This window comes from Otolemur garnettii, unplaced genomic scaffold, assembly GCF_000181295.1.
Source record: "Otolemur garnettii isolate 467f Iridium unplaced genomic scaffold, OtoGar3 scaffold00239, whole genome shotgun sequence".
In the NCBI taxonomy this organism is placed as follows: domain Eukaryota; kingdom Metazoa; phylum Chordata; class Mammalia; order Primates; family Galagidae; genus Otolemur; species Otolemur garnettii.
The window spans coordinates 1,723,975-1,749,542 of record NW_003852634.1 but is presented as its reverse complement, the minus strand read 5'-3'; the positions used below and the strand labels follow the sequence as shown (position 1 = coordinate 1,749,542).

General features: G+C 39.7%; 1 protein-coding gene and 2 pseudogenes across 2 annotated transcripts in view; 1 reads left to right on the top strand and 2 right to left on the bottom strand.

Annotated features, from left to right (window-relative positions):
• Window positions 1-25,568, top strand: part of SLC16A2 (solute carrier family 16 member 2) — a 143,606-nt gene that overhangs the window by 30,194 nt on the left and 87,844 nt on the right. The window lies entirely within an intron of this gene.
• Window positions 10,448-14,020, bottom strand: LOC105888253 (annotated as a pseudogene). The gene is made up of 2 exons (XR_002771188.1): window positions 14,002-14,020; window positions 10,448-11,578 (listed from the first exon to the last, which is right to left on the bottom strand). The product of XR_002771188.1 is annotated as a nuclease-sensitive element-binding protein 1 pseudogene (transcript).
• LOC111722362 lies at window positions 24,199-24,489 on the bottom strand (annotated as a pseudogene).

Sequence of the window (25,568 nt, the reverse complement as noted above, 5' to 3'; positions counted from 1 at the left end):
GTGATTTCAGCTCTTTGGGATGCTACTGAGGACAAATTTGAGCCACCATTATCACAGGATAGGAAAGCTGGATGTCAAATTAAGATGGTTATCCTACACTACTACTACTATTACTACTAGGAATAATACAAATAGGCCAGGCCTGATGGCTCACACCTGTAATCTTAGCACTATGGGAGGCCAAGGCAGGTGGACTGCCTGAGTTCATGGGTTCGAGACCAGCCTGAGCCAGAGCAAGACTCTGTGTCTAAAAGCAGCCAAGTTTTGTGGCAGGCACCTATAGTCCAGCTACTCAGGAGGCTGATGCAAGAGAATCACTTGAGCCTAAGAGTTTGAGGTTGCTGTGAGCTATGACATCGCAGCACTCTACCAGGGGCAACAAAGTGAAACTCTGTCTAGAAAAAAAAAAGAAAAAAAAAACAAATACAAAGAATAATACAAATAATAGACATATGTAGTGCTACCAGCATTATAAAAAGCTTATACTTGGGCACTTCCCCCTGACTAGTGGGCTCATAGTTCAGGAAAAACTGAGGACTATTCCCATGCCTTCCAATCTGGGCTCTTGGTAGGTGATTCCTTATTACCAGCATTCCCAGTGGGCTGGGTTAGCAGTGCTCTTTTGTACTCTCTTGCAGGCCAAATCTTATCTTATACAGCAGTGGCAAAGCCACTGATTCTCTTCTACCTAGTAAATTACTAGAATGTTGAAGAATTTGGGACCATCAAGTCTGACTCCTTTGTAGTACTGGTAGAGGCATGGGAGCTCAGAGAGAAACATGGACTTGACCATAGTCACACAGTAAAGCAGTGGCAGAAAAGGCCCTAAACCAGGTCTCTTGGCTCATAGGTCAGTGTGCACTTTCTGCAGCATCCATCTCTCTCTCTCTCTCTACTTCGTATTCCTCTTCCTCCACCAACTTCCAATAACTTGACCTATCATCCAAGCTGGCATCAAACTGAGCTTATCGACTTCCTCTTAGAAGTGGTAATTCTCAACAACAGTGTATCATAATTCCCTGGGGAGCTTTTTAAAAAATACTAATATCCTGGCCATACTCGTCTAGACCAACTGAGTGACTATTTCTGAGGGATGAAGCAATATTATACAAAGCCCCCTAGATGATTCTAATGTATACTTAATATCAAAATATCACTGTTCTATAGAAAACAAGCCCATATCTATGAGGGGACCTGAAGGACAGATTCCCAATGAAGCAGACTGCCCAGGCACTGATCCACTGACTCCAGGCTACCCTGTACCACCTCAGCAATCCCCAAATCTTGATATATGGAGGGCCTAGGAGTCAAAGTAAGAGTTTCAGGGTCAGTGATGCTGTCTGAAGCCACGCTGACCTTCTTGTCATCGCCTTTCCCCTCATCCTAGCTCAGAAGTATTTGATTTCCAGCCTTCTTAGTCTTTTTTTACCCATCATAGAGGCCTCTAAGAAGACTGCCTGCCTAGAATTAAAACCCAATAAGCAATTTGCCTCAGTTTCTGATTTTTTCTTGGAGATCCCAAACAAGGCATTATCTTTTCTTTGGTTCCTTCCAAGGGGCTTGTGCTGAGTATCTAGAACCATTTGCCAGCCGTCCCTGCATCTTCTTTCAGTTCCCACAGAGCTTGCTTTCTAATCAGTAGACTTTTAGGGAAATCCAGAATAGATCAGGGAGAAGGGAGACACTGGGTACTGGAACTCCTAATCCCCATTTAGCTCTTTGCCTGTTGTCTTGGTGTCTCTGGGCCTATTGTTAATCTGTAAGCTTGACTTGCCTAAAGATGAGTAGGTAGAATGTATTTCTTTTTCTACACTACCAAGTGGTCTTGCTTTTTTTTCAGAAAATAAGATTTATTGAAATATTCCACAAAATTAAACATTAATGATACTAAATAAAACATCCTCTTTGACACGTTACATAAATCTTTGCTTATAATCAGGTATGAAGACATTATCAGTAATGTTTGTCAACATAGAGTCAGTAAATTTGTTTTCCTAAGTAGCCTTCCCACTTCCAGGTTTACTGAGGCATAATTGACAAATAAAAATTATATATATTTAATAAGTACAACATGGTAATTTTATGTATGTATACATTGTGAAATTTACCACAATCAAGTTAGTTAATACATCTCTCACATCACATAGTTACTACATTTTTTTGTGGTGAGAGCACTTAATATCTACACTCTCAGCAAACTAAAAATATGTAATACGGTATTAACAATAGTCACCATTCTGTACATTGGATCTCCAGAATTTATTCATCTTATGACAAAAAGTTTGTATTCTTGACCAATATCTCTCCATTCCCCACAACTTCCAGCCTCTGGCAATTACCATTCTACTCTCTGCTTTTGAGGTCAACTCTTTCAGATTTCACATATGAGTGAGGTTATATAGTATTTGTCTTTCCCTGTCTGATTTATTTCTCTTAGCATAATGCCCTTTGGGTTCATGTATATAGTCACAAATGGTAAGATTTCCCTTGGTTTTTAAGGCTGAATAATATCCTATTGTGTGTGTGTGTGTGTCACATTTTCTTTATCCATTCATTCATCAACAGACACTTAGGTTGTTTCCATATCATGGCTATTGTGAATAATGGTGCAATGAATATGGAAGTGTAGATATCTCTTTGAGATACAGATTTCAATTCCTTTTGATATATACTGAGAAGTGGAATTACTGGATCATATAGTAGTTCAATTATTTTTAATTTTTTGAGGATGCTCCATATTGTTTTCCATAATGGCTATGCTATCATAATTTACATTCTCACCAACAGCATACAGGAGTCCCCTCTTCTCTACAACCTCTCCAATACTTGTTACCACTTATCTTTTTGATAATAACCACCCTAACAGGTGTGAGGTGATTATCTCATTATAGTTTTAATTTGCAGTTCCTTGATAATTTGTGATATTAAACATCTTTTCATATAGCTTTTGGCCATTTCCATGTCCTCTTTGGAAATATATCTATTTAGTCCTTTTGCCCATTAAAAAAATTCAGATTAATATGAGGATACAAATGATTAGGTTATGTTGCTTGCATTTGTTAGGCAAAGTTCAAGTTGTAGTTGAGCCCTTCACTCAGGGGCTGTATACCCTTACATTTTACCCATTAGGGGAGATGTTACCAATCCCCTTTTCTTCTCCTTTCCCTGTTTCCTCCTCTCTGCTCCCACACTTGATTTTACTTGTGCTTTTTTCTTGTAGTGTTTACCTATTGATCTCACATTAGTACTGAGTACACTGGATACTTGCTTTTCCAGTTATCTGATACTTTACTAAGAAGAATTTTCTTCAACTCCATTCAGGTTAACAAAAAAATGTAAAGTCTCTGTCTTTTTTATAGCTGAGTAGTATTCTATGGTATATATGTACCACAGTTAATTAATCCATTTATGGTTTGATGGGCACTTGGGTTGATTTCATGTCTTAGTAATTGTGAATTGAACTGCAATAAACATTCTAGTGCAGGCTCGGCACCCATAGCACAGTGGTTATGGCACCAGCCACATACACTGAGGGTGGCAGGTTCAAACCTGTCCTGGGCCAGCTAAACAACAATGACAACTGCAACAAAAAATAGCCGGTCATTTTTGTGGGCACCTGTGGTCCTGGATGCTCGGGAGGCTAAGGCAAGAGAATTGCTTAAGCCCAAGAGTTTGAGGTTGCTGTGAGCTGTGACGCCATGGCACTCTAATGAAGACAACATGGTAAGATTCTGTCTCAAAAAGAAAAAAATTCTAGTGCAGATGTCTTTATGGTAAAATGACTTTTCTTTTCTTCTGGGTAGATACCTAGTAATGGGATTATAGGATCAAATGGAAGATCTACTTTTAGCTCTTTGATGATTCCCCATACTTCTTTCTCTGGGGCTGTATTAGTTTGCAGTCCCACCAGCAGTGTAAAAGTGTTCCTTTTCTCCACATCCAGGCCAGCATCTGCAGTTTAGGAGCTTTGCCATGTGGACTATTCTTACTGGGGTTAGTTGATACCTCAGGGTGTTTTTCAATTGCATTTCTCTGATGACTAGGTATGATGAGAACTTTGTCATGTGTTTATTGGCCATATGTCTTCTTCAGAGAAGGTCCTATTCATGTCTCTTGCCATGGGACTGTTTGATCTTTTCTTTTTGCAGTGGTTTTTTTTTTTTTTTTTTTTTTGAGACAGAGCCTGAACCTATCACCTTCAGCATATGGGGCCAGCACCCTACTCCTTTGAGCCACAGGTGCCGCCTCAATCTTTTCTTTTTGATTGGTTTAAGTTATCTGTAGTCTCTAGTTATCAGTCCTTTGTCACATACGTAGCATGCAAATATCTTCTCCCATTCTGAACTTTGTTTGTTTGCCTTGATTGTGATACCCATAGCTGTGCAGAAGCTTTTTAGCTTGATCATGTCTCATCTATTTATTTTTGGTGTTGCTGCAATTGCCAAGGAGGTCTTCATAAAATCTTTTCCCAGGTTGATATCAACAAGAGTTTTTTCCACAATTTCTTCTAGAATTTTTATTGTTTCATGTCTTAAATTTAAATCTCTTATCCAGCAAGAGTCAATGTTTCTAAGTGGTGAGAGGTGTGGGTCCAGTTTCAGTATTCCACATGTGGCTAACCAGTCCTCCCAGCACCATTTACTAAATAGGGATTCTTTTTTCCAGTGCATGCATTTGTTTGGTTTATTAGAAATCAAATAGAAATATGTGGCTAGAATCATCTCTAGGTTCTCTATTCTATTCCATTTTGGTGCTAGTCCCATGATGTTTTGATGCCTGTAGACTTATAGTATAACCTGAAGTCTGGCAATGTGATGCTTCCAGATTTGTTTTTATTTCTTAGAATTGCATTGGCTATTCAGGTTTTTTTCTGGTTCCATTTGAAATGAAGTACTAGTTTTTCAGTTTATTCCAAGTATGACATTGGTGCTTGGATAGGAATTGTATTAAATCTGTAGATCACTCTAAGCAGCATGGTCATTTTAACAATGTTGATTCTTTCCAGCCATGAGCAGGGTATGTTCCTCCATTTGTTAAAATCTTCTGCTATTTCTTTTCTCAGGGTTTTGTAGTTCTCCTTGTAGAGTTCTTTTATGTCATTTGTTAGGTATATTCCCAGGTATTTCATTTTCTTTGTAGCTACTGTGAAGGGTATTGTGTCTTTGATTTGAATCTCAGCTTGACTATTATTGGTGTATATGAAGGCTACTGATTTGTGGACGTTGACTTTGTACCCTGAGATGTTACTGTATTTCTTGATCACTTCCATAAACCTTGAGACTCTGGGGTTTTCTAAGTATAAGATCATATTGTATGCAAAGAGCAGGAGTTTGACCTCCTGTGTTCCCATTTGAATATCCCTGATAGCATTCTCTTGCCTGATTATATTGGCTAGAACTTCTAGGACTGTGTTGAATAGCAGTGGCAATAGAGGACAACCTTGTCTGGTTCCAGTTCTAAGTAGAACACTTTCAGTTTTACTCCAATCAGTATGACATTAGCTGTGGATTTGTTGTAGATGGCCTCTATCAGTTTAAAAAATGTCCCATATACCTATTTTCTTAAGTGTTCTTGTCAGAAAACGATGCTAAATTTTGTCAAATGCTTTTTTTGGTATCTATTTGAGAGGACCATATGGTCTTTGTTTTTTCCTTCTATTTATGTGGTGAACTACATTTATGCATTGACACATGTTGAAGCAACCTTGCATCCCTGGGATAAAGCCCAGCTGATCATGATATATAATTTTTTTAAGCTGAATTCTGTTTGCTAGGATCTTAGTGAATATTATTGCATCTATATTCATTAGTGATATCAGTCTGTAGTTTTCCTTTTTGTTGAGTCTTTTTCTGGTTTTGATATCAGGGTTATATTTGCTTCATAGATGTTTTGGGGAGGGTTCTTTCCTTCTCTGTGTTTTGGAATAGGTTCTGCAATATAGGTATGAACTCTGCTTTGAAGGTTTGGTAGAATTCTGGTGAGAAACCATCTGGGCCAGGACTTCTCTTTTTTGGAAGATTTTTAATTGTTGTTGCAATTTTAATGCTTGGTATTGATCTGTCCAAAATTTCTAATTCTTTCTGGTTGAGTTTGGGAAGGTGGTGTGATTCCAGATATTGGTAAACTTCTTCTACATTTTCAAATTTCTGGGCATAGAGGTTTTTTTTTGTAGTAGTTAGTGATGATCTTTTGTATCTATGTGGTGTCTGTTGTTATTTCCCTTTTTCGTTTCTGATTGATATTGTTTGCATCTTACTTTCCTATTTCTAGATACTTTGGTTTATCTATTTTATTAATCTTTTCAAAGAACCAACTTTTTGTTTCCTTTGCCTCTTTTTTAATTGGGTTATTTGAGGTTTTTTTGTTCTTTTGCCATTAAGTTGTAAGGGTTTCTAATATATTTTGAATATATAAGATAAGTAGTTTGCAAATATTTTCTCCTACTACATAGGTTGCCTTATAATTTTGTTGACTGTTTCTTTTGCTGTGATAGAAGCTTTTGATTTTATGTAGTCTTAAAAGTACATGTTTTATATAATTGTTTATTTAAGCTTTTTTTGCCTATGCTTTTGATGTCATATCCAAAAAAATCATTGTCAAATCCATTTCAAGCTGATTTTTCCATATGGTGTAAGATAAGGGTCCAAATTCATCCTATTGTATGTGTATATCCAGCTTTTCCAACACCATTTATTGAAGAGACTATCATTTCCCCATTGTATATTCTTGGCATCCTTGTTGAAGATTAGTTGACCATGTATGCGAGAGTTTATGTCTGGGATCTCTATTCTGTTCTATTGTTCTGTGTGTCTATTTTTATGTCAGTATCATACTATTTTGAATGCTATAGCAGTGTAATACAATTTAAATCAGGAAGTGTGATGTTTCCAGCTTTGTCCTTTCTTAAGATTGCTCTGGCTATGTAGGGGTATTTTGTGCTTACATACAAATTTTAGGGTTTTTTCTATTTCTGTGACAAATGCTGTAAGAATTTTGATAGAGACTACATGAATCTGTAGACTAAGTACTTTGAGTAGTATGGAAATTTTAACAATATTAATTCTTCTGATTCATAAACACAGGATATCTTTCCATTTATTTGTGTCTTCTTCAATTTCTTTCACCAATATCTTATAGATTCAAGTGTAAAGGTCTTTCACCTCCTTGGTTAAATTTATCCCTAAGTATTTTATGATCACTGATGCTATTGCAATTGTAAGTAGTCTGTTGATGCCCTCCCTTGGTTAGATTTCTGCTCCTTCCTCTACCTCCCTTTACCTATGTCTCAGTCACCAGAAATTTGCTTGTTAAATTGGGACTTGTGTTCTGTAAGCTTTTTAAACATAAAATCAAAGCTAGAGAAATAAAGAAATCTCTTTTGGCCAGTGTTGTGGGAGAAGAGCTTATTCTGTTCAGCACAGTGAGTGGTGGGTGGACTAGAGTGCTCAGAAAGCTCTGCTGGCTCATCTTTGCCCTTCCTGGATCTCTATAAGCCAGTTATAAACCTCTGCTCTGACCTCCATCTGTAACTGCACCCTGACCTGGCCTTAAAGAAAAGTTTTCCCTGCTTCCTATCAAGGCTAGAAGCTGAGAGTTATCCAGGGAAGAAGAGGCAGAGGCAGTGGCCCTGTAAGATCTGGAGTTGGGTTAAAGTCATGGAAGTCAACAGATGGAAAGGCTAAGGTGACCAGATTTTAACATTGGTAAAGTGGGACACCACTAACAGGGGGCGGGGGAAGGGGAGTTCTTAATTAAAAATTTGGTCTATATGGAGCAACAACAAAAATTTTCATAGAACGCAAAAATAGTATTGTAATATATTTTTTTAATTTCAACCTAAGTATAGTTTACAAATATAATACATTTAAAAATTATGTATAGTATTATTTTATTCTTTGGCATATTTCTCATGAGTGAATTTTTTTTAGTAGATTGCTATCGTTGTTTAAAAGGTCATGAAATTTTTCACAAGAATTTGTTAAATTATATTTCACACATAAAATGGCTTTCAAAGTCTCAACTCTTAATTGTGATTTTTCTGATGTCCACACTTTATCTACTGTAGAAAAAAACGTGTTTAGTCACAGCATTAGTTCCTGGTAAGGATAACGCATATCCCACAATTTTTAGTGCATCATTGTATGGAACATGGTTTATTTCAAAATGATGAAATATTTCTAACCATTTGTTCTCTATTGTGATTTTTGCTGATGCCCAAGATTTAACCTTTTCCTTATCAAAATATTTTTTTAATAATGATACCTCATAAGTCATAAATGTCACTTTCAAGGCCTGCGATAGACTTTTTGCCGCCACTATAAAATATAAATAATATGAGTGCTGTCTGCTAAATTCATGAAATAAATAAATTGCTTACCTAAGTTATCTGAATAGCTGATTTGTTGACATCACTTGTTTAGCACTAGCATGCAGTACGATGTGTATCGTCTGAGAGACAGTTACAAAATATTTTTGTTGTTGCCAATGCCAAAAAATGCCATTGTTCATTAAGTCCAAACAATGGTGGTCGAATTCTAACAACTGATCAACAATGCGAACTTTGATAAGCAGTTCTTGATAATCAGTTCTCAATAATTATTTGTTATTATTAAAGTTTAACATTATAAAATTAACAAAAATAATATAAAACTCATATCCTGGTGAAATAGCCACATGGCAGCCGAAAACCATACATTCCCTTCCCATTCTCCTGCCATTCCCTAGCTTGTTGTGCATTCTTTCCAAAAATTGGGACTTTTTTAAACACTGAGGGATGCAGGACAAATTGTTAAAAATCAGGACTGTCCGGTCAAAAGTGGGACATCTGGTCACCTTAGAAAAGGCTCAGAAGTGGTCGCCTCCAGTGGGAACAGCTTGCAGAGGGAACTGAACCCTTACCAGTCCCCAGGGTTTTTAGGAGGAAACAGTCACTGAAGGGCAAAATTTGAGTCCCCACCAATACCAGAGTTCTGGCTCCCTGTAAATTTAAGTGATTCTGTCACTTAGACCTGTGTGACTGTCAACAAGTATTTTACATGCATTCTTAATTTTCTCATCTATGGAGCAGGTACACTACTACCTATCATTGCAGCTGTGTGGAGTAAAATAAATTAAGTATATAAAAGGGGGGCAACAAATGTTAGTTTCCTAAACTTTCTCTATCCCAGTCCCAATCATCACACCCATTGTTGGAAGAAAACTGTTGTAATAGACACTGCCTTCAACTCCCAACCCACCTTTTTGGCCGTTCTCTATTTTGTTCTATATTCTCTGACTGAGTTGATCAGGAAGATAGAAAGTACAAGGAGTGTCCGGAGCAGGTAAGGGTGTATGCATTCAGAGTACCTGGAGCTATTAGAGTTGAACGGCTTTGATTACAACTAGTGTGGGTAATATGAGCACATTAGCATGCAGCAAAGTAAGCACTGGGATGACAGGGCCATGGAGGGAAAGAGCCAAACCTCAAAGTGGGTTTGATGTTAATGCTTCTGAGAGAGGCTTATCAATCCTGGTCCTCTTTTGTCTCTAAAGACTGAGAGCCCCAGTTAGGCTTGTGGGTATGGGGAAAGCAGCTACAGCTAATCAAAGAAAGGGTACTGTAGGTAGAATTCTTTGGCATCCGTGAGGATGCACCTTGAAGACCTCCAACTTCAGGGAGCATACTGACCAAAGCCTTGGCTGCAGCACTTTGAAATCTGTCCCAGCATTTGCATTGAGGTCACTCTTGCTACACAGCAAAGATACTAAGCCCTATTATGAAATTAATTTATAGCTTTCATATGAAATCTATAATCTTATAACAGCCTAAGTATACGGGGAGTGGGGAGGGAGAAGGGAGGGGGGAATGGGTGGAGGGAGGATGATTGGAGGGATCACTTCTATGGTTTATCTTACAAGGGTACAAGTGAATCTTTCTAAGAGTAGAATATTATTGTCTTTTTTTTTTAAATTATTTAAGACCTTTATTAACAGGTGCTTGCAGTTTGTTGACTTTTTTGAAAAAATCAAGTTGTAAACTTTTATTACTAATTAAAAATTAAGTTCTTAAAAATCTCAACTTGACCAGATATGAAACAATTTAAAAACCTTTAAAGGTGTATTGAGAAAAACCAGGCTTTTAAAAGGGGAGTATACATTTTTTGTTTTTTTTATTTTTTTGTAGTTTTTGGCCAGGGCCAGGTTTGAACCCACCACCTCTCATATATGGGCTGGTGCCCTACTCCTCTGAGCCACAGGCACCACCCAAAACCAGGCTTTTAAAAAAAACAGGTTTGTTATTACCAAAAAAGACTTCTTTAGGTAAAAATAATAAAAACCCCATGCTGCATAGATAATGCAGATAGTTCTAGTTATCTGGTCAACGGGCAAAAAGCAAGCACTTAAGGTCTTCAGCTCCAATCTTTTGTTCATTTCTTATTGCTGGAATTTCATATTCATTTCTTCTTGTTGGATGACTAAACCGGATGATGGTAGAGATGGTAAGCCGGCATTTACTCAGCCCCGCCCTGCTCAGCCTCGGGAGCGGACGAATTCTCAGCTGGTGGATCGGCTGCTTTTGTCTCTTTGCCATCTTGTGGTTTAGGGTTTTCTGGGCGTCTACGTCGGTAATTGAAGTTGCGACGGTACGACGTTGAGGCGGCTGCTGACCTTGGGTCTCATCTCCTTGATTCTCTTTATCCTCTTCATTGCCGTCCTCTCTGGGCTGTCTTTGGCAAGGAGGGCCCCTGCAGAATCGTGGTCTATAACCCCGATACATATTCTGTCTTACTGGTATACCTTGTTCTCCTGCACCCTGGTTGTCAGCACCCCCCATCACTTCTCCCTGCACAGGAGGGTTGGAATACTGTGGTCGACGCCCATAGGGTCTCCTCATGTAGTAAGGTGGGAACCTTCGCCTGCGGTAGGGCCGGTGTTGTTGGGCCTGGCCTTCAGGAGCACTCTCCGATCCCTCGTTCTTTTCCCCGCTCTCACTATTCTGGTAATTCTGCTGGTAATTGCGTGGAGGACCCCTGCGACGTGGATAGCGCCTATAATGGTTACGGTCTGCTGCATATTTACTGCCTTGAACTGGAATTCCACCAGGGCCTGTAACATTTGCTGCTTCCGCACCCTTTTCTTCTTCAACAACATCAAACTCCACAGTCTCTCCATCTCCTACACTGCGAAGGTACTTCCTGGGGTTATTCTTCTTTATGGCAGTCTGATGTACAAATACATCTTCCTTGGTGTCATTCCTGTTGATGAAACCATATCCGTTTCTTACATTGAACCATTTTACTGTTCCCCAAACCTTCCTTGCGATGACCTTCTTGTCCCCGCCGGCAGGCGCCGCCGATGTGAGGCCGCCCCGGGCCACCGCTCCTTGCGCCGCTGCCGGTAGTGCCGGGCTTGGTGTCTGCAGCGCTGAGGGCGGGGGCGGCGGGCGGCTGTTGGGTCTCGGCCTCGCTGCTCCTGGTTGCGGTGATGGTGACTGGGGCCGGCTGCGGCAGCTACGGCTCCTCCCAATGTGTGATGGTAACTAGGCCGGCGGCGGCGGTGGGGCTGCTCAGGACTCTCTGGGGTCCGCTCTCCGCTCCCGCTACCGATCGAACTCAGAATATTATTGTCTTAACACAATAACTAAGAAAATGACATGAAGGCTATGTTAACCAGTTTGATGAAAATACTTCAAGTTGTATATGAAAACACCACACTGTACCCCAGAATTGTATTAATGTACATAGTTATCATTTAAAAAAAAAGAGATAAAAATAAGATAGACCCATTCTTGGGAGGCATGGAATTCTTTTGACTGCTGACTGACCTGGGCTTTGTGAATTCCTGATGGCCTTGCCAAGCCTTTCTTAGAGTGGAGGGCAAACTAGGAAGCGTCTACCCAAACATCCTCCCATTATCCTTCACTCAGAGTCAGACTTACATCCCAGTCTCATAGGTCTCCTAGCCTTCCCCAGTCTCTTCGTAGTCTGTTCTAATTTCCCTTAATAAATCTTTGCACATTTACTCTAATTTTATTGTCAGCTTCTCTGAGTTCCCAGACTAGCACAAATTTTGACCATTGTAAGTGAAATCAAATGTACTGGCCTGGAGTCTGGACTTGTATTTAGGGTCTTGTGTAATGAGAAGTCTTAGAGCATCTCTAGAAAACATCACATTTCTAACCATTGGAGAAGTATCCCTAAGATTTGGAGATATTTTATGAATGATCCAAATTTATTGCCCTACTTTACTTCATATCGATATCTCAGACAAATAAGTTTCTCTCTTTTTTTAATGCTCCAAGTTAACGTCTTATGGAAGAAGATCTTTTTTTAATTGTAGTATTGCCTAAGAAGCACTCATTTCCTCCTGTTTTCCATTTGGAACTGAGAGTCAGAGAAATCTAGCTGCAGTTTGTCAAAGTGGACAAACTATTAGACAAATCCCTATATTGTCTATGACCTTCCTTCAGCTTTTTCTTTTTATGTGACTGCCACTTTTCTCTGTTTCTTCAGTTCCATTCTTCAGAATTTGAAGTGTTCAGGTTCTTCTAAAAAGACAACAGTGTGATGGAGAAAGAGTGAGTGTGTGTGAAAGCGCACTTGCATGTATATGAAAAAAGATTTGGGGAGATGGAGAGTGGGAGAGAAAGATAGAAGGAGAGGGAGAGTGTGTGTGAAAGTGAGACATCTCTATGTAACTTGTTTCCAGCTTTGCTTGGCACTTCCCTCACATGCAGTGCTAGGCAACACACATGGTGACCTACTTTTGCAAGAAGACTCTTCTGGAATTATGGTCTTCTTTGCCTTGCTTCTTTGCCTGGGATGAGTCTGATACTAAATGAAAAATACAAATGTAAAGAACAGAGGATCTGTGGATCTGGTATCATTACCAAATTAAAGAAATTGTAAGACTGAAAGGGCATTCTAGCTCTTAGCTTTGTGTTGACAGAAACATCCCATAAATTTGAAACTTAATCATTTACATCCCCTCTGAGGAGGGATTTAGGCTTAATCTTATCTCCTGCCCTATCTGGAGAGGCCAGGATGCTTTGTCCAAAATGGACTCCCCTAAAGCTAGCCCTGTCCCCTCCAGTGGCCTCCACTCTCTCTTCCTCCTCCTCCTGAGGCTTTCAGTCCAGGCCAGGCCAGCTCCTTTAATAGCTACCTCTCCTCCTCCCTTCCCCCAAACACTCTCTTTCCTGCCTCCTCTTCCCTTCAAGAGTGGAAACCCCACCTCTGTTGACCTATTGTCTTTTAAGAGGGTCCTGAGATGCCCCTTTGAATTAAGGTGGAGCCCTTCCAGGTATCCAGAGAATGACTATGAATCAAGTTGTTTGTGCTTTCTGGTTCTCAGATCCTTTGAGGTCTTGAGGCTTTCTTTATTTGAGGTGGGTCTAAGGTATTTGCTTCCTAGGTAGCCTCCTGACTGCTAGTGTTTTACTCAGAGCTTTTGGTTCTGTTTTGGTGTTTTTATCCCAGCATGTACAACTTCTCTGCTGAGCCTGCTGTAGATCCCTGTAGAATATGTTTCTCCAGAAAGAAGAGAAAAGATGCACAGACCTGGAAGGCCATAAACAAAGAAGAACAGGACTGAGCCGGGGAATAAAAGTAGTTGTGCTTAAGACTACTGTAGCAGGAATTCATTAGAGGCTCAAGACATCTGTGAGGAAACTGAAGCAAAAATCACATCAAAATAAAAGCTTTTCAGAAATACCACCCACAGGCTCAATAAGGGGATCTGGTTTGGGATGCCCAAAACTCTTGGACCACCAACATCTACTTGTGTCTTGTGAGACCAAGTGAAGATCCCTTCATCTCTTTGTGGGTCAGTTTACCCACCTATAAAATGAGGAGTTAGACCTTTTAGGATAGTGAGATCATAGCAATCCTGGGAAAGATGATATCTGCATAACTCTAGAGATTATTCAGAATTCTCCAGGCACTACTGCAAAGGGAGAGGATGGGTAGGGAAAAAATAAATGAGAAAAAAACTCAGTGGATATTCCAATAGGCTGACAAATACCTTCATCACACCAGAACATGTCTGCTTTTATATAATTTATACAATGCTCTCCAGTGTAATATTGTAATTTGAAAGTGTGGGAAAGAAATCTTCAGAACTGACAGAAGTACAGCTATTTGGGAGACAAGCAGAGAAAGAAAGCAGGCCAGCCACCAAATTGCATGATTATAGCAATCCCCTTCCCATACTCTTGTAAATTCTGATGACCCTGACAAGAGTGTAGCCATCCTGGGAAGACAGCTAGTGATAAGGAGAGCAGGTCAGAGATCAAATGGCATGGTCACAGCAACCCCCTCCCTATTCCTCTGAAATGCTTTAAGGCTGGTGTTTCTGAGAAGCATCAGGATTTCCTACCTTAGTGCTGGCTGGCACTAGAAATAAGGGCTTCGTGCAAGATTAACACCTTTTGTAGAAGGACAGTAATTCTAAAATCAGTCTCAGACACAGCGTCTTTCACTCTGTAGGAAAGATAACTTCTGTCACCTCTCATAACCCCCTCCCACATTCCAACTACACTAATAAAAGTCCCTTGAAACTGTGTGAGCTGAGCTGACTTCTGGTCAGACTCCATTCTGCTCCTTAAAAATAAATCCTATCCTTCATCCCTGGACTGGCCTCTTCTCCTTCTTGTAAACTCTGGCAGGACTCCATCCCTAAACCTCTCAGAAAGAAAAGAGGGTTCCATGGATTTAGAGAGGTTTTAACTTTCTAACTTCAGATGCAAGTGCATCTGGAAAACTAAGCATTTAGTTTGGGTATAAAAGCTTCTGTAATGGTGGCAGAAATAGAGAAAGCCCAATGGAGATAAAGAGCACCCAAACACCATATTTAAGAGGAAAAAGGCTTTACTTCAGCCCGCTGAACTTATGGCATAGAAGAATTCAAAATGGCCACACTCTCTAACTGGCGTGGTCTTTCCCTACTTATCTCTATTCAAAAAGTTCCAAACCACAGGTATCTTTCTCATTGGTCAGTTTGAATCAATCAGGAGGAGCTGTTCCAACCCCCACAGAACTACAGGCTTTCACAGAAATAAGGGGATCTGGTTTGGGATGAAGTGGAAATTTCCTGGTCCCAGGAAGTTAAATATGCAAATTCCTAAGAGCTAAGTCACCATGGAGAGGACCCTGCAGGTGTATCCTTGGGGTCTTCTTGAGAAGAACTCTGTTCTCCTAGACCTCACCCTTCCCAAGGTATCCTCTCTCAGAATTATATAGGATTTACTCTTTGTCTAGAGATTCTTTCACTCAGCATTATTATTTTGAGAGTCAGAATAAGGTATATATCAATATTTTGTTCTTTTGTATTGCTAAGGAGTATTCCATTGTGTTGCCATATCACAGTTTGTTTTATATATTTACCTGTTGATGAATATTTGGGTTATTTACAAGTTAAAGTAGGGTCCCCCTGGAATGGAGGATAAAAACACAGAAACTTTGCCCTAGACTCCAGAGTCCCTGCACATGTCCTTGGGAATGAACTACTGCAGAAAAAGGTAAAAGTAGAAGCCTTTCGAAAGCATTGGCCTTGTCAGCTGCTGTAATCCCAGATTCTTGCTGCCTTTGCCCACACTTTGCACTCTTCCCCTAGGCCTCAAGTTCATCTTGAACAATAATTCACTTTTGTGGGCTGTCACAAAGGCTGGGGGTGGTGCTCAGCCCATTTTCTAGGTTGGAGACAACATTTGTGAACAAGGGCAATCCCCACTGAGAGGCAGGAAAGGGCTGGAGAGGGTTGGAGAGAGGCCCAGTGAGAAGCACACTGCAATTTTCTTCCTCAGCCAACCCCCATATTGGGGAGATAATTCCAGGGAAGTGGGATATCCTTTGCTTGCTGGTCTCTGAGTAATGAACAAAGTAGTTGAATGGCTGTGTGAGGGAGCAGGATAAAGATGGGGAGGGGCCAGAGGGAGGAGGTGGTGGAGGATATGAGGATTAGGAGCCCCTGGGGCTCCTAGGCTGCTGATTGGCTGGCTCATAAACATCAGAACTTCCCCTTTCTGGTCCTCCCAGCCCCAGGGGAATGTGAACTGTTTTGCTCTCCTATATCAGGAAGAACAAGATGTCCTTATCTGGTGGGAGAGGGCTGGTGAACACCACTTCCAAAGAGAGAAGAGAAGGGAACTAAGAAAGCTGAAAACTCAGCAGGCAGCACCATTCTTGGGGAAAGCCTATGAAGAAGGGGGCAGGTTGCATCCAAGGCCTCCCAGGGTTTTAGGAGTCCGGATGGGCGGTGGATTCAGACTCCATAATCTCCCACCAATGCTTCAAAGCCGTGATTCTTGTGGCTGGTGTGAATTATTATTATTATTTTTTTACTAGTATTGTCTTTACAAGCTTTTTCTAAACCCAGCTTCTAAAAAGCTATAAAAGACAAATAGCTGATCAGAGTACAGCATTCTCTACCCCCATCACTATTCCTCTCACCTGGATGTGCATCCATCTATTGGTATCTGTTGGAGATTAGTTTCAAGACCCCTTCAGATACAAAAATCCACATATGCAGAAGTTCCTTATATAAAATGGTATAGTATTTCCATATAAACTGTACATCTTCCCATATACAGTCAAAACCTCCATAGTTGACCATCTCCCTACAAAGTTGACCAAATTTTCATAGACCAGACATGTACCACATGTACATATCAGTATAATAGGTCTACTTCCTTATGTTGACAACCTCTGTATGTTGACCAGTTTGTTATAAACCCTTGGGTGGTTAAGTTTCAGATCTACTGTATCTGCATAGCATTTACATTAATCAGCTATTATAAATAATCTAGAGATGATTTAAAGTACAGTAGAACCTCTGTGAGTAGACCACCCAAGGGACTGTAACAAACTGGTCAATGTACAGAGGTAGTCAACAAAAGAAACTAGGAACTGGGCCTACTGTACTGATATGTACATATCATGCACATCTGGTCTATGAAAATTAGGTCAACTTAAGGAAGTGGTCAATGTAGGAAGGCAATCAACTATGCAAATCCCACTGTAGTTGTTACACTATATTGCTTAAGGAGTAATGACAAGAAAAACATCTGTACATGTTCAGTATAGATACATCCATCCATTTTTTTCTCAAAAATTTTCATCTACAGTTGGTTGAATCCACAGATGAAGAACTCACAGATCGGGAGTACCAACAGTCTTTTATCTGAAGTTGGCTATAAACCCATGCTTCTTCAAGAGATTTCCTCTGTGCCTCTCCCTGCCACAGAGCAATTACTTTCTTGTGCCTGGTAAAAATAAAGTTGCCCTTCCCTGAATTTATTGAATAAGCTTCACCCCTGCCACAGCTACTCTTAGTACCGATTCAGTGACATTATGATCACAATGCAACACTTACCTGGTAAGAGGGATCCAAGAGCTCTGGAACCTGTGTTTTGGGTTGAGGCCATGACATTGTCTTAGTCTAAGTTAGGGTTGCCATGGGTTTAGCATTATTTGAACCCTGTGCCTTTGTCATCATACTCAATGTTTAGTGACATGGTTATAGGAGGATTTTAGACATTTAAGTCCAAGTTCTGTTCTCCCAACTCAGATCACATTATAACTATGGAACCAATCAAGCTAGACACTTTCCTGGCAAAACTGATGGGTTTTGTTCAATTAAACAAACTTTTCCAGAGTACCCACTTTATTGTAGGGGAACAGGCAATCCTGGAGTAGAGTGAATTAGAGGAAAAAGGGTTCTGGCTAATGGTTAAGGGGCCTGGGTTCAGGTCTGATAGGACTACTCACTATGTGACATCAGGCAAGTTGCTTCTCCTTCTTGAGTCTCAGTTTCCTCATGAATGAGATGAAATGTTTGAGTCCTGTCAGTAGTTCTCAAATTTTTCACCCTTCAAAATGTTTCCCCTCCTGAGTCAAGTATTTTTGCAAGATTGTTTAGCAATACATACATTGATTACATGATGATATATGTCCTCACCTTACTATCCAAAGGCATAATGCCAGTCAGAATTTCTAATGAATAAAAGATGAGTGTAATAGCCAAACAGAAACTTTTGCAATTTAGTAAACTTGTGCTACATGCCACCTTAGGTCAACCTAGAACTTTTCTGAGTATTTTGGATTCACCCAAAGCCTTTTCTCCCTTCCTCCACTCCTGCTTTACTACATGCTACTCCTCTTAGAAGTTGCTGAAGTAGGGCAGCACCTGTGGCTCAGTGAGTAGAGCCACGGCCCCATATACTGAGGGTGGCGGGTTCAAACCCGGCACCAGCCAAACTGCAACAAAAAAATAGCCAGACATTGTGGTGGGCACCTGTAGTTCTGGCTACTCGGGAGACTGAGGCAAGAGAATCGCCTAAGCCCAGGAGTTGGAGGTTGCTATGAGCTGTGTGACGCCACGGCACTCTACCGCGGGTGATGGAGTAAGACTCTGTCTCTACAAAAAAAAAAAAAAAATTACTGAAGTAGATAGTCATGCTCCCATCAGCCCTGGGAGTGCCCCAGGAAACTCCTGCTCCCTTTGCCAACTCCACCTCAATTGCTGCCTCCAAACCTGGCTCCTTGGTGGAAGTGGTAGGCTTTCTTTTCTGGGTCATTTCTCTCCAGTAATAGAGCCTGTGCAAAATATGAATAGGAACCCAGGAAAGTTTTAAAGGCAGATAAAAAGGTCCCTGGCAAGGATCTTCACTATAGTTCAGTCAGGCCCAAGTTCTAATACCCTTTTTGTTTTCTAGTTGTTTTTGTTAATGAATGACATGCCTCCCATTGATTTCTCTCTTACTCAAAATGATATGCTTTCTGAGACAATATGTTTTCCTTAGATTCAGGAGACACAGAAAACAGTGGGAAATATGAAGTGCATTTTGGATTTAAAAGTAGAAACTCCCAGGGTCAGAGGCCAGATTAAGGTGAGCATGTTTGGTTTGGGGACAGCCCCTTACCAAGCCAAGCTAGGGGTGGCCAGATGGCTCTCATCCAGAGAGTGAGGTATAAGGTCCTTTAAGGGCCTGCTCTTCTCCTCCACCTTCCTTCCTTTCTTCATCTTTCTGTGCGTCTTCTGCCCAGTAAGGCTTAGCTCCATCTAAAGAAAGCTAAGCTGCAAAGTGATAAGGAACCTTAGAGAACTCTTAGAATTCTTCATGATACAGACAAAGAAACCAAGACCTGGAAGAGTAACAAACTTGACCTAGACCACACAGTGGGTTAATTGTAGAGCTAGGAATTGGAGGCTAAGTGTGAAAGGGGAGCTTTTAAAACAAAGAAAGTAACCAAAGTTAATATCAGGAAGGGTAAGAAACATGCAGAATATATATCAAGACCCATAATCTGGATTTTAGGCCACATTTGGAGTTTGAAGGTTACCTGGTAGGCTTCTGGAACTTGCACCCAAAGTATGTCTCAGAAACAGAAATGCCACCTGTAGGTAATTTGTTTTGGAGCTTGAAGGCTGTGCACGTTTAATTTTCCAAAAATGAAATCCTAGTATATATAGTCAAAGCCCTGTGTGAGGCACCTCAGAGAAGACAATTAAGAAAGCCCCAGGGGCAGGGGGCAGTGCCTGTGGCTCAGTAGGGTGCTGGCACCATATACCAAGGGTGGTAGGTTCAAACCTGGACCTAGCCAAACTGCAACAACGCCAGGCATTGTGGCAGGTGCCTGTAGTCCCAGTTACTCAAAAGGCTGAGGCAAGAGAATCCCCTAAGCCTAAGAGCTGGAGGTTGCTGTGAGCTGTGACACCATAGGACTCTACTGAGGGTGACAAACTGAGACTCTACGTCTCTAAAAAAAAAAAGAAAGAAAGAAAGCCCCAAGGGACAACATTTATAGAGTACATAGTGCATAAAAGTCTACCAGTTTATAAAAGATATTCTTGCTTCCTTCCATATAGTCTTACATACAGACTGATTGTTGTAGGCATGCTCCATGGAAATCTGACTTTGTCATTCCCCAGACCAGAAATCACTCATAAATCCCTGTGGACTCGGTGAGATTAAATCTAAACTCTTGAGCATGCCGTTCAAGTTCCTCAGTGACTTTCCCAGGTTCACCTTCTTCCACTCAACCCCTACCTAAACCACTGACACATACCGTCTTCCTTCACCACATCACTCACATTTCAAGCAACCAAACCATTGTTTATGTTATTCCATCAGCTTAAAATACCTTTCTCTACTTCTTGATTATTTGATTATCCTTCAGGGCTTAACTAAAAAATCATCTTCTGTTCTATTAAGCCTTTTCTTTTCTAAAAATAACAGCCTTACTAAAAGAAATTCATCTGCCATAGAATTGACCCATGTAAAATTTACAGTTCAATGTTTTTAGTAAATTCACAGAATTGTACAACCATCACTACAATCAATTTTAGGACATTGTCTAAAATAAACCCATATCCTTTAACCACCACCACCCCAAACTCCCCATCCTCCTTCCTGGACCTTGGATATGCTAATCTACTTTCTATCTCTATAAATATTCGTGTTTGGGACATCTTGTATTCATAGAACTATGTAATGTATATATTTTTGACTTAGCATAATATTTTCAAGGTTCTTCTATGTCATAGCATGCATTAGTAACTAATTCCTTTTTATGGCTGAGTAATATCCATTACATGTATACACTATACCATATTTTGTTCATTCATCAATTCATGGATATTTTGTTTATTTCTACTTTTTGGCTGTTATGAATAATGCTATTATAAACATTCATGTAAAAGTTTTTAAATAGATGTATGTTTTTATTTGTCAGGTATATACCTAGGAGTAGAATTTTTGGGTTGTAACTCCATGTTTAACACTTTAAGGATCTACCAAAGTGGCTGAACCATTTTATCTTCCTACCAGCAACACATGAGGATTTCAATTGTTGTACCTTCTCACCAATACTTGCTATTTTTTGTATCCTTTAAATACCTATTCTAGTGGGATGTGAAGTGATATCTCATTTTGGTTTTGATTTGCAGTTCCTTAATGACTAAAGATGTTAGGCATCTTTTTATGTGCTCATCAGCCATTCATACATCATTTTTGGAGGAGTGTCTATTAAACCCTTGGCTTATTTTTTTTTTTTAAAGACAATTTTTGGCCAGACATGGTGGTTCCCACCCAGGACTTTTGAGGCCAGAAGTTGAAGACCAGTCTGGGCAACATAGAAAGCCCCTCCCTCATCTCTATACATTTTTTTAAAGATTATTATTTAGGGAAGTCTTAGGTTCACAGCAAAATTGAGTAGAAGGTACAGATATTTTCCACATTCTCCTGTCCCATGCACAGCTTTTTCTCACCCTTTCTAATCCAATTTTTTTGTCACCTGCATACTACTCAGCTCTTTTTTAATTGGAGCAGGAAAGAGGTTGGTGGATTACATGTAATTATCCTACAGTTTTATTTTTATTATTTTTTTTTTGAGACAGAGTCTCACCATGCTGTCCTTGGTAGAGTGTTGTGGCATAACAGCTCACAGCCACCTCAAACTCTTGAGCTTAATCGATTCTCTTGCCTCAGCCTCCCAAGTAGTTGAGACTACAGGCACCTGCCACAAAGCCTGGCTATTTTTTTGTTGCAGTTGTTGTTGTTTAGCTGGCTTGGGCTGGGTTCGAACCCGCCAGCCCTGGTATTTGTGGCCAAAGCCGTAACCACTGTGCTACAGGCGCCAAGCCATGTCCGACAGTCTTAAAAGAGAAAAACATAGATATGAACTCTCTTGAAAATTTTATTACCTATTTTAGGTTATATAAAATAATTAAAGTGTTTTTGTTTATTTATATTTATTTATTTATTTCCTTTAGTGTGATACTTCTTGAAGTAATCTCCAGGATGAAGTCTAGGCTTCTTCTTGCTTGACTCACAGTAGAAAATGGCTTCTCCCCTTCCATCTTTATCGTTTCTTCTGCTGCAAATCATTCAATACTTTATTGATATATATTTCTTTCATTTTGCATTATAAAATGGAGCTTCCCATTTAGTCTTTCCTCAGTGTCAGAAGATAATGGTCTTTCCTTCTTTCTTAAATTTCTATTCCTCACATTGTTCATAAGCTGAGTGATGAAATTTTTCCTGTAAGAAAGGTGTGTCTGTACTTTTTCTCCATTCTCCTTCTTATCTAATGAGTAAAGGATGTACCTGTTCACAATTGCAACTTCCGTCATCTAGAAGAATAATTTTTTCCAATCCATAACATCCACAGTACTGATCAGCTCTGTCTACTCTTCCCATAAACTTTATGTATTCTAAAATACTGTCAGTTTTTCAAATTGAACAAGCTGTTTCTTCCTATAACCAGTGATCAACTGTGTTCAAGGGCCATAGAATGTACTTAGCATTGTCACTAACCTCTTGTCATGGAATGAGAGGCACATCATTTTCAAATCACATTGATAGACACATAATTAATATTCTTGAAGTATCTTCTTTTTCATATCACTTGGAAAATCCTTCCTAGAAGCTTAACCATTAGAAACTAACTGTTATGTGTATTTTCAGTTTATGCAATTCACAAACAAATTGAGGTCTATATAGAATGCAACCAAAAAAAAAAAAAAAACCATGTTGGATATCTTCCAACAGAATAGGAAAAATCATTATGTCAGACAAGTTCTAACAAAGGATAGGAAAGGTTTTTAACATCCTACACAAGTGGTTCTCAACCTGTGGGTCGCAACCCATAGGAACTGTATTAAAGAGTTGCAGCATTAGGAAGGTTGAGAACCACTGTCCTACACCATAGTGATACATTTGTTGTAATTGATGAACCTACATTGACACATCATTATCACCCAAAGTCCATAGTTTACGTATGTTGACTCTGGGTGTTGTATATTCTATAAGTTTGGACAAATGTATAATGACATGTGTCAACCATTACAGTATCAACAGAATAGTTTTACTACCCTAAAATCACCTGTACTCTACTTATTTATCTTTCCCTCCCCCTCAAACCCCCTGGTGATGACTTATCCTTTTACTATCCCCATACTTTTACCTTGTCCGGAATAACATATAGTTGGAATCACACAGTATATAGCCTTTTGAGATTGGCTTCTTTCACTTAGTATTATGCACTTAAGATTCTTTCATGTCTTTTCATGGCCTGACAGCTTACTTTTTTCTTTTTTGTTTTTTTTTTTTTCCAAACCAAACCCTATCCAGATTTATTGAAGATACTTTTCATAAACAATCATGGTATTTCAGGCAGCACATGGGCAGACAATCATTAACAGCATACAACAACTTTTAAACTCCCTTCTTCAATGGTCCATCAAAAATTAGAAAGCCACTATAAAACCCACAGAAGTCTTCATTTCATGTTTTGAACAGGGAAAGTTTACACTGAGGGTTGACATTTTACATTTAGCATATAGTTTAACAACTTTTCACAAGCCAAACCTGGACTTTCAGGAAATGAAATGAAAATGGCAGAATTTCTCTGAAAATCCAACAATCTACAAATGGAACCACTGTTCTTTTGAGGGATGCCATTGCAGTGGTATTATTGAAAAAGTCCAGATTCCTTGACATTCAAACCAGTTATTAACAGTCAGGTCCCAAGAGGTGACTAGGTTTAAGGGAGTTAAAACTATGATGAAGGCAGAGGGAGAATAGGACATAAAAACAAATTAGTTTTTTTTTTCCATACCACAAGGCATTAGCACCAAGGTGGCTGTGTGTCAACATAAGGGAATCAATCCTTCCTCTTGGGAGCCAAGACAAAATCTCTCAAAACTAGAGGGGGGAGACGTTTTCCCTCATATCAATCTAGTTTTGGAGACATTCTGTTAGTGACATATTCCTTTTACCCCCAAAACAATGAAGTGTTCTGTGTGCTAACAACATAGCTTAAAAAAAAAGTAAAACAAAATTCTTCATTTTTATAAAACTTGATAAAGAATAGTATCTAAAATTGTACAGTCACCAGAAGTACACAGTTACCAAAAATGCATACACTTGGCCAGGCATGGTGGCTCACACCTGTAATCCTAGCACTCTGGGAGGCCAAGGTGGGTAGAAGTCTTCATTTCATGTTTTGAACAGGGAAAGTTTACACTGAGGGTTGACATTTCACATTTAGCATATTGTTTAACAACAAGTTTGGGGCCAGCCTGAGCAAAAGCGAGATCCTGTCTAATAAAAATAGAAAATCTAAGACAAGAAGATTGCTTGAGCCCAAGAGTTGGAGGTTTCTCTAACCCATGATGCCATGGCACTCTACCCAAGGTGACAGTTTGAGACTGTCCCAATTAAAAAAAAATGCACACACTTCCCTTCGCATCTCTAGCACCTTCAGCTTTCTGTGCCTGGTCTGTTTTGGCATCTTCATTTTCTGCAGGTTTATTCCACGCCTTGCCAGAATCTTTTCCTTTTTTCCCTTTGGGTACCTTCTCTCGCTTCTTTGTAGGGGCCTTCTTAGGCTTGGACTCTGATTATGGAAGAGCAGGCTTAGTGGACAATCTTGTGGATCTTCTCTGTGGTTCATATTTTGCCTTGACTTTATCTTCTGTAGCACTCCCTCCAACTTTTCTCTAGGGCATGTTGGCAATGGCAGTGGGATGCACTCACATGCAGTCTTTGGTCAGTCCAGGGGTCACTCTCTCTGTCTCTTCTTTACATTACTCCAAATCTTTCTTTTTTAAAAAAAATTTCATATGAATATGAGGGTACAATTTCATTTCTAGGGTAAAAGTCAAGTTGTAGTTGAGTTCTTCACCCAGGGTTTGTGTTGAACATCCTCACATGGTACACATTAGATGAGATCCCACCCATCACCCTCCCTCCTCCCCAATTCCCCCTTCCTCTCCCTCATTAGACTATACTTGTATTTCTCTTTCACATGGGTGTGTAGTCATTTATATATTGGTTTCATATTAGTATTGAGTACAGTGGAGACTTGTTTTTCCATTCTTCTGATATGTTACTAAGAAGAACATGTTTCAAAATAAATAGAAAAGATTTTAAATGCAAAAGGTGTAAAGTCTCCATCATTATTGATAGCTGAATAGTAGACCATAGTATACATATACCACAATCTTTTAATTCATTCATGGGTTGACAGGGACTTAGGTTTCTTCCACATCCTGGCAATTGTGACCCAAGCTGCAATGAACATTTTAGTGCAAATGTCCTTGCAGTAAAATGATTTTTTTCTTCTGGGTAGATACCTAGTAATGGAATTGCAGGATCAAATGGAAGGTCAACTTTTAGTCCTTTGATAATTATCAAATACATGTTGTATTAGTTTGCAATCCCACTAGAAGTGCAAAAGTGTTCTCTTCTCTCAACATCCATGCCACATTTGGGATTTTGTGCACTGAGATAATCTCACTGAGGTTATGTTATATCTCAGAGAGGTTTTTGATTTATACTTCTCTCATGATTAGGGATGATGAACATTTTTCTTTTTGGCAGTTTTTGGCTGGGGCTGGGTTTGAACCCACCATCTCCAGTATATGGGGCTGGTGCCCTACTCCTTTGAGCCATAGGCCCAGGCCAGCATTTTTTTTTCAGACAGTCTCAATTTGTCACCCTTGGTAGAGTGCCATGGCATCATAGCTCACAGCAACCTCAGACTCCTGGGATTAAGTGATTCTTTTGCTTCAGCCTCTCAAGTAGC